The following is a 9,636-nucleotide window of genomic DNA, read 5'->3' on the forward strand; positions in this document are numbered from 1 at the left end:
TGTCCCCAAATGTAGTCTCAGTTCAGGACTTCATATGTCCACACCAAGCCAGGAGACTGAAGAATAGCCATGATCTCTTGCCTGAAGTCCATTTGGCACAAGGGAGGGAGACTGTTTCATTGGATTGCTATGTGACTCCTTCCCTTACCACCAAGGACCTAGTGAGACCCTTCTAGATTCTTTCTGCTGAGGTCCCCTTGACTTTCAGATAGTCTTCTTAGACAAGATCCAAGAAGACTTCTAAGAAACCAGCTTTCTTGTGCATGATCCATATTTACTCTCCAGGAAATATTCATGATTTTTTCACCTTAACAGACTCTGGGAATGCAGGTCAACCCCAGGGAAGCCACTATTCCTCCACTTCTCTATCAGAGCACGAACTAGTTGCAGTCTCTTGCTCCTTACATTCTTAACTGTGATTCCGATTGCTGTCCACACACCTCGCTCCCTAAGTGGTTCCTAATTTGAGGTCTGGAGAAGGAAGATTTTACTCATGTCCCATGAGATGGGACCTCACAGCACAGTGACACTATCCCATTTGGCACAGTCTTCCAAACTGATCAGCGAAGGGTCACAAAACTGTGTTTCAGAATTACTTTTTTAGTCTTAAAGGTAGTACACTGTGGAAGAGGCAGATAGTATTTTTTGTTTTGGGGACCTCAGCTGAAATTAATGCTAAAAATTCTATTTTAACGTGTAATCTTAGATTTCTCAGACCTCATCAGGCTGTTATGTTCAAATTGGTATCATTTTTCTGGTTAAAGGGCTCACCAGTATTCATCACCACTATTACAGATACCATGATACTATGGTTTATAACAAGAAATATATATTTGGTCTTCAGCCTCACTCCTAAGTGATGGCAGCCATGAAGGTATCTTTGTTATGTTAATGAGGTGACTTTGGGGAGGCACTTAAGGATGGGGCTGTTTGCCAGGAGAACCAACAGGGAGATAAGAAGTTTGGAACTTTCAGCCCCCCCACCCGCCCTTGAGCTCCAAAGAGGAGAGAGGGGTGACAAGTTGAATCACTCACCAGTGGTCAGTGAGTTATTTCAGTCATATCTATGTAATGAAGCTTCCATAAAGACCCAAAAGAACAGCATTCAGACGGCTTCCAGATTGGTGAATTCGAAGAGATTTGAGGAGAATGTCTCACTTGGAGAGGCACAGGAACCCTGGGTCCCCTTCCCCATACCTTGCTCTATGCACCTCTTCTATCTGCCTGTTCCTGAGTTATATCCTTTTATAACCAACCAGCGATCTAGTCAAAATGAAATGTTTCCTGGGTTCTGCGGGCCAACCGAACAAATCAATCAAACACTAGGAGGGAGACGTTGGAATCTATAGGAGTGTGTCAGAGGCACAGGGAGACAACTTAGGCTTGTGATTAGTATCTGAGGTGGGGGACAGTCTTGTGGGACTGAAGCCTTTCACCTGCGGAGTCTGTTGCTATCTCCAGGTAGATGGTGTCAGAATTGAGTCGAATTGCTGCACGTCCAACTGGTGTTGGAGAATTGCTTGGAGGCGTGAGGAAAACTGCTGGAACTGAGTATCAGAATATTGGATACAAAAGATACAAACCCAGGGGCGCCTGGGTGGTGCAGTCGGTTAAGCGTCCGACTTCAGCCAGGTCACGATCTTACGGTCTGTGAGTTCGAGCCCCGCGTCAGGCTCTGGGCTGATGGCTCGGAGCCTGGAGCCTGTTTCCTATTCTGTGTCTCCCTCTCTCTCTGCCCCTCCCCCGTTCATGCTCTGTCTCTCTCTGTCCCAAAAATAAATAAACGTTGAAAAAAAAAAAAAAGATACAAACCCAGCTCACGCTGGCTTGCCAAAATATAGACTATATTAATTCAATGGATGGTGCAGTCCACATGGAGGAGTAACAGGATTTAGGTATTGAAATGAAGTAGATAGGACTTGTTCTCTATTTCCTTTTCCCCCCTTCATCTCTTGTGTTAAAGTATACTTTTCTTAAAAAAGTAATTTTTGTTTTTCTTAAAAAAAAAAAATCTTTTATTTATCTTTGAGAGAGACAGAGACAACCTGAGCAGGGTAGGGGCAGAGAGAAGGAGAGAGGGAATCTCAAGCAGGTTCCATGCTGTCAGCACAGAGCCCGATATGGGGCTCGAACTCACGAAACTGTGAGATTACAACCTGAGCCGAGGCCAAGAGTCAGATGCCTAACCGACTGAGCCACCCAGGCACCCCAAAAAAGTAGTCTTTAAAAATAACTCTTAGGTGAATATAAAATAACCACGTGTCAAAGATTTTATTTAACTTGTTAATTAACAAGGGAACTATAAAGATATTAAAACCGGTCCAAACATCTTTGAGAAGCTAGGCATTTATGCGCAACTCAATAAAGGCATAGTAAAATAAGATTTCTAGAGGGACCCAAAAAGTCGTTAATATTCAGCAGGGCAATAAACTGAAATGTTTACGATGATCTGTTCCACTGGACAAACATCATTTGCATCTCTACAAGTTAACATGGCACTCACTACTTCTGGATCTTTAATCAGTAGAAATGAATGAATCAAACTAAGTTCATTTCCTCAGGTAGTCCTTGGGAGACCTTCATCTCTGAAAGGACATGTTAGTTACCTAACATTTTGCCTCGTCTCCAAGTTTTGCAGAATTCTTCACAGCACTCGGCTTTCCCAGGCAAGCGTTTGCCATGCATCAGTCTCTGGCGGTTCTAGGTTTCCGTTTTCCTGATCATTTGCAATCCCAGAATGTCTCTTTTCCAAAAAATTCTGTAGAAGTCCTGTCCTTTCATTTCATGGCCTGACTTTGGTTATGTGCCAGTCCGTAATATAAATCACAACAGCCAAAAGGAAGGAATAGATCAATTAGCCTTTCCTGGGACTCACGCCCATCCCGTGGAGCTGGGAAATGGATCAATTGTACTCAAACTACTAAGACCAAGGGTGAAGCAGGGGTGGTTTCCTGAAGAAAAAGTAGATTCTATTACAGGAAGAAGGGCACATGCACATTGTGCAGTTGAAAGCAATATTTTTGCTCTGGGTTTGTGTTCACTCAGGCCCTCTAACCTCTGCAAGGTCTTTCAGAGTCAATGGGAATCCTCAGAGCTGTCTCATGATAGCTCCAGATCTACTCTGTTTCATGCCAGGAGCTGCCAAGTACTGGGGACCATTTACTGGGCATCGCCCGGATGTCCTGCCTGGTGCAACTGTTGCTCTGTGGGCATCCCGCCCTCTTTGTGCATGGCTGTGCTTCCTCCAAGAACCCATGCGACCACATTGGAGGCCTCTAGGGGCCAGGATTCTGGGCTCTGGCGATAATGATAAGTTGAAAACGCCCACTTTCCTTTTGTGACACAGTTTGTTAGAAGGTCACAAAACACTATGCTTTGGGGCGGCTGGGTGGCTTAGTTGGTTAAGCGTCCATCTTTGACTCAGGTCATGATCTCATTGGTTTGTGAGTTTGAGCCCCGCGTCGGGCCCCGCACTGACAGCTCGGAGCCTGGAGCCTGCTTCGGATTCTGTGTCCCCCTCTCTCTCTGCCCCTCCCCCCTCTCTCTCTGTCTCTTTCTTTCAAAAATAGATAAACAAACATTTAAGAAAAACAAAAACAAAAAACACTATGCTTTGACTCTGTATTTTTTAGTGGTTTTATTTTTTAATGTTTATTTTTGAGAGACACACAGAGAGAAAGAGCATGAGCAGGGAAGGGGCAGAGAAAGAGGGAGACACAGAATCTGAAGCAGGCTCCAGCCTCTGAGCTGTTAGCACAGAGCCCGATGTGGGGCTCGAACCCACAAACTGTGAGATCATGACCTGAGCTGAAGTCGGACACCCAACCGACTGAGCCTCCCAGGCGCTCCAAGTGTTTGTTTGTTTATTTGTTTGTTTGTTTTAGTGAACCCAGCCTTTCCGTTTTTATTCATTGATTATTAATTAATTGCTTAATTAGTCTTCACTGGACTTAGACATAGAGTTGGGAGACCGATAAGAATGGTAAACGCTGTCGCGCATTCAAAAAACCACTTTTCTGTCAACTGAGGCTTTGTTGTCTGTTGTCTGAGGCTTCTGGAGTCTGGCTTCTTCTTCCTTCAGGATGAGCTCTTCCAAGAATGATCTGAGTCTTCCGGCTGCCACAGTAGTCTGCCGAACACGCCCCGTTGTGTCCACATGCTCTTTGGCCTCAAGCTGGGAGCCCAGCTTCCAGTAACACAGTCACCAAGCGTCACAACAGAAAAGAAGCTTGCGTGTTCAGATGTCTATCATCTGACAGAGGTAGTAGCAACCAAGATCGAGAGAGGTACAATAATTTGGCCAAGATCATCCAGCTTGTTAGTGACGGATGTAAGACAGATCCCGGGCTTCCTGACATCTTGACAAGTAATCCTTCTACTTCAGATTTCTACCTGTTCTTACCAGACAGTGATCCTGAAATTATACAGAGAGAATATTCTGTGGAGAAAATTACTTCCTGGTTTAGAAACAAGTAACATTATACTCCATTATTAAAAAAAAAAAAAAAAAGTCAGCAGAATTTAATTCGGAGCTATCCTTTATATGTGGGATGTCTGCTAATCCTAGATGGTAACTTGCCAATTGGAAAATATTCCATCAAAGAAGAAAATATGTGTTCTCTTTCCCTCATCTCTTTTGTCTCTCAATTCTAATTACATTATGGGATTTTCCAGTACTTCTCTTCAAATCTGAGGTAAAGTGTGGCAGATTTGGAACAATTACTTGCTTCATTATTAGTCCACGTGAGTGGAAACCTTTGGTAAATTATGGGGGAGTTTTAAATAAAAGGGACAGGGGAGGCTGGGTGGCTCAGTCGGTTGAGTATCCGACTTGGCTCAGGTCATGATCTTGTGGTTCCTGGGTTTGAGCCCCGCATCGGGCTCTGTGCTGACAACTCGGAGCCTGGAGCCTGCTTTGGATTCTGTATCTCCCTCCTTCTCTCCCTCCCTCCCTCCCTCCCTCTTTCTCTCTCTCTGTCTCTCTGCCCCTCCCCAGCTCACACTCTGTTTCTCTCTCTTTCTCAAAAATAAATAAACATTAAAAATATTTTAATTTTCTTTTTTTTTTGAACGTTTATTTATTTTTGGGACAGAGAGAGAGCATGAACGGGGGAGGGGCAGAGAGAGAGGGAGACACAGAATCGGAAACAGGCTCCAGGCTCTGAGCCATCAGCCCAGAGCCTGACGCGGGGCTCAAACTCACGGACCGCGAGATCTTGACCTGGCTGAAGTCAGACGCTTAACCGACTGCGCCACCCAGGCGCCCCAACATTAAAAATATTTTAAATAAAAGGGTCAGCTTCTGGCTTTTCAAAAAGTAGCCAAAGAAAATGGGATTTTTGAAGAGAAGACCCCAAAGTTTCAGAGGTTAGAGTAACAGCACTTTGGGACATGTCTATGTGGATGACACTGAAGGCATCCCCACAGAGTCCTGAGCACCCTAATATCATGTGGGAATGCGGAGTAGTTTCTTAGTCCCTGGGAGCCTGCAGAAAGATTCCAGCCATGGGGTTAGAGGGAATGAATATTCTGAGAAGTGGAGGGCGCCATGGGCTGAGGGCCTCAGCAGCAGATGCTATGAGGACAGTGCAGGAGACCCAAGACCAGCAGGATGGGCCGTGCCTCAGTGGAGGCTGGCAAGGACTGAAAACGGCATTTCTTGGCCCAATGTCGGTCAGTCTCCTCTGAGCCCTCTTTCCAACTTCACCTCTGCCTTGGTCCTGCCCAGCCCAGGGTTCACAAAGAGTCCTGCTCAGTCACCCCCCCCCCCGCCCCCCGGTGCCATGACATCTGATCAAGCTCCCTTATTCCCCTCCTTTGATGTATGCATTCTTGGCCTCCTTTGAGCAAGTATCCTGGTGGGTCAGTTTAGTAAAAATTCCCCCATCCTTGATGTGTCCTTTTAGTGATTTTCGACCTGACTACCCCTCACTCGGCTCCTTGGCTATAAATCCCCTCTTGTCCCTACTGTATTTGGAGCGGAGACCCATCTCTCTCCCTTATTGCAAGCTCTGATTTCAATAGTCCAATAAAATCTCCATTTTAACAAGTGTCAGAATAAGTTTTTCTTTAGGGGGTTAGATGAGAGCACCTAGGCTCAACGCACCCTGCCTACCCACAAACTTGTTCTGGGATGCTGCATAAGCTTTCCCCAAATCCAGATGCCACCTGGGGGTAAGGGAGGCAGGAACCCCTCAGCTGAAGAGAAATAAACCAAAGGAACCTGAACAGTAAACCACAAGAATCAGGTTTCTTGAAATGATACCATTTGGGGCGCCTGGGTGGCACAGTCGGTTAAGCATCCGACTTCAGCCAGGTCACGATCTCGCGGTCCGTGAGTTTGAGCCCCGCGTCGGGCTCTGGGCTGATGGCTCAGAGCCTGGAGCCTGTTTCCGATTCTGTGTCTCCCTCTCTCTCTGCCCCTCCCCCGTTCATGCTCTGTCTCTCTCTGTCCCAAAAATAAATAAACGTTGAAAAAAAAAAAAGAAATGATACCATTAATTATTTCTGTTTGTGATGGAAATTGGGGCTGGTAAGCCACATTCGGGTATAGGAAAGTAAAGAAAGTTGTATGATTTTGTGTATCTCAGCTGCTTTCCTTCACTTGAGAACCAGAGGCTTCTGAAAAATATTATCTCTAGGATAATTTCTTTGACCCCGGAAAAATAAAATGTACCTTTTGCAGAGAATGAGCACTGTTGACAGAGCTATTTGTCTTATCCCATTAACCCTCCCCTTCAAGAGTCAAGGGGGCAGCTCAAACCTATTTATTTCTGGAGGTCTTTCATGGCATGCATTTCTTGTTTAATAAAAATGAGACAGGGGCACCTGGGGGGCTCAGTCAGTTAAGCATCTGACTTTTGGTTTTGGCTCAGGTCATGATCTCATGGTTTGTGAGTTTGAGCCCCACATCAGGTTCTGTGCTGACATTGCAGAGCTTGCTTGGTATTCCTTCTCCCTCTTTCTCTGTCCCTCCCCACCACCCTCTCTCTCTTTCTCAAAATAAATAAACTTAAAAAAAATGAGATGGGGGCGCCTGAGTGGCTCAGTGGGTTAAGCATCTGACTTTGGCTCAGGTCATGATCTCCCAGTTTGTGAGTTTGAGCCCTATGTCGGGCTCTGTGTTGACAGCTTGGAGCCTGGAGCCCGCTTCAGATTCTGTGTGTCCCTCTTTCTCTCTGCTCCTCCCTGGCTCATGCTCTGTCTCTCTCTGTCTCTCAATAATAAATAAACATTTAAAAAAATGAGACAGGGGGGCTTGGGTGGCTCAGTTGGTTAAACGTCAGACTTCGGCTCAGGTCATGATCTCAAGGTTGGTGAGTTTGAGTCCCGCGTCAGGCTCTGTGCTGACAGCTCAGAGCCTGGAGATTGCTTTAGATTCTGTGTCTCATTGTCTCTCTCTCTGCCTCTCCCAGGCTCGTGCTCTGTCTCTCTCCGTCTCTCAAAAATGAAGAAACATTAAAAAAAATTTTTTTTTTAAATGAGAAATTTATAGCCCCAGGTATGCTTCCTCACCACATAATTTTCATGTACTTAATCAGTACCTTATTTTTCATTCTTCAAAATACTCAGTCTAAATGAATACCTATGCTTATGAGCTCTCCAACTAATAGTTAGAGACGTCTGTCACACTCAGCCCAGCTCTGCAGAATCTAATAAGCCTAGTGAGCTTCAGACAGTAAATGTTAGGGAGACAGATTGCCAAATCCAAAGAAGCTTCTCCTCTCAGCAGTGAACACTTTTCAGATCATTTTGCTTTCAAGTTTTTTTTTTCTTATTTCTAATATAAGAGGGAGAGGGGGAAAAGAGTAATGTACTTTCTTCTCTCAGATTTAGTTATAAGTCAATAGCTGTCTCCAATGCAAAGAGAATATTCGTCCTGTTATAGCTCAGGTCTGGTAGATTTCTGAAAGGCCAGCGAGCATAAGAAACTCTCTTTGGAAGTGTAACTTTTTTTTCCTTTTTTCCTAAAGGACTATGGTAGTATTACAAAAGATTAAGGAGTGAAATGGGGTATCGCAAACATACACGTATTGCTATCTTTTGTAAATTGTGGAATGCTAGCGCTCTGATAGTTCTCTCTAGTTTCTGAGACATTCTGTATGCAGTTTGTCAGTGTGTATTTATAGTCACAAGAATTTTTCTTTGGAAAGAGGCCCCTTGCCTCTGGATCCCTCTGGAATCTGAAGGGGAAAATGACAGTTTAAATTGGATGTATTTAAAAATAATCTGCTGAATCCACACATTCAGGGCAATGTGTCATCAGTCATTCTCACCCTCACTCTATTCTCACATACGGTCATATAACTGAGGGAAACTCCAAGGCCAGGGTTATGCCTTCAACTTGAAATGAAAACTCAAGGACTCACACCTTGCTCTGGTGTGAGATTGAGCTAAATACCTACAAAATCCCTTCCAAATCTGAGACTCAGATAGTATAAGATCCTAAATTTTATTGGGAATTAATTATTTGAATAATTCATGTGATAACATTTTCAGGTATAGGTACCATCCATCAACCAAGTTCTAAGTCATTGTTTCACTTGTAGCTTTCTTGGGCCGAACGAACTCGATTCCCATATGTTGTCTACCATGGAGCCTGGAGATGGTATTGGAATTCCGTCAATTATCAGACTATCATTGTCCTTCTAAACCATTATGTTTCATCCTTCAAGCAAAACCCTTCTCTCTCTTGAAGCTCCTACACTCATATTTTATCACCTTCCTTGGTGTCATTCAAGTCTGCTCACTCCTGGTTTTGCTTTTTGGACTCAGTCTTTCCAAGTTATCCCCTCAAACCCTCATTATGGGTGACTTTAGGGTCCATTTGACTTCACACCAGAAATATCTAAGGGGATAGAAGCAACTGTAAACAAACACACAACACAACACAACACAAACCAAAACAAAAACCCCCCAAAACATCCAGAAGGGCACAAAGCTGTGCTCCAGACCTGGAGTTAGCCCAAAGATAGAACTGATGCTTACCGGTCTCTGCCATGAACAAGGGTGACGTTTTACAAGTACCTCTTGTGAGAATATATGAAGTAGCAACTTTTTATACAATGTACAATTGAGAGCCAGTTGGAAATTATCAAATCCAGGTCTACGAAACACCTAGCGTGCTTCAAAGCTCTGACCCCTTACAGGAGGCCATTCAGGAAAACAAAAACAAAAACAAAAACAAAAACAACTTAGAAAAAATGCTGGAGATACAATACCTGACAAGCTTTTCACTCTTATAGAGGTGGAATGCTCAGGCATCCGTGTAACTACGCCAATAGCTGAAATAAATGACAACTACTATGAACCCTGACACTGGCAAAATGCCAAAACCTGGGCCAAAGAGTGGACACGTTTCTTTGAGACAGCTGGGGGTCTTACCTCTTTGGACTACCCAAAGGACCTGGCTTTGGTGTGCAAGCAGCTCTTTAATTAATTAATTAATTAGTTAATTAATTAATTTTAAGTTCATTTATTTTGAGAGAGAGAGAGAGAGGCAGAGACAGAACCCCAAGCAGGCTCCCCACTTGCCAGTGCAGAGTTGGACGTGGGGCTTGAGCCCACGAACCGTGAACTGAGATCGAGAGTTAGAGGCTCCACAGACTGAGCCACCCAGGTGCCCTTCGGGTCTTT

General features: G+C 44.4%; 1 pseudogene; it reads left to right on the forward strand.

Annotated features, from left to right (window-relative positions):
* Nucleotides 1-8,922: 8,922 nt before the first annotated feature.
* Nucleotides 8,923-9,435, forward strand: LOC125164856 (NADH dehydrogenase [ubiquinone] flavoprotein 2, mitochondrial-like; annotated as a pseudogene).
* Nucleotides 9,436-9,636: the final 201 nt, after the last annotated feature.

This window comes from Prionailurus viverrinus, chromosome B1 (assembly GCF_022837055.1).
Source record: "Prionailurus viverrinus isolate Anna chromosome B1, UM_Priviv_1.0, whole genome shotgun sequence".
NCBI lineage: Eukaryota > Metazoa > Chordata > Mammalia > Carnivora > Felidae > Prionailurus > Prionailurus viverrinus.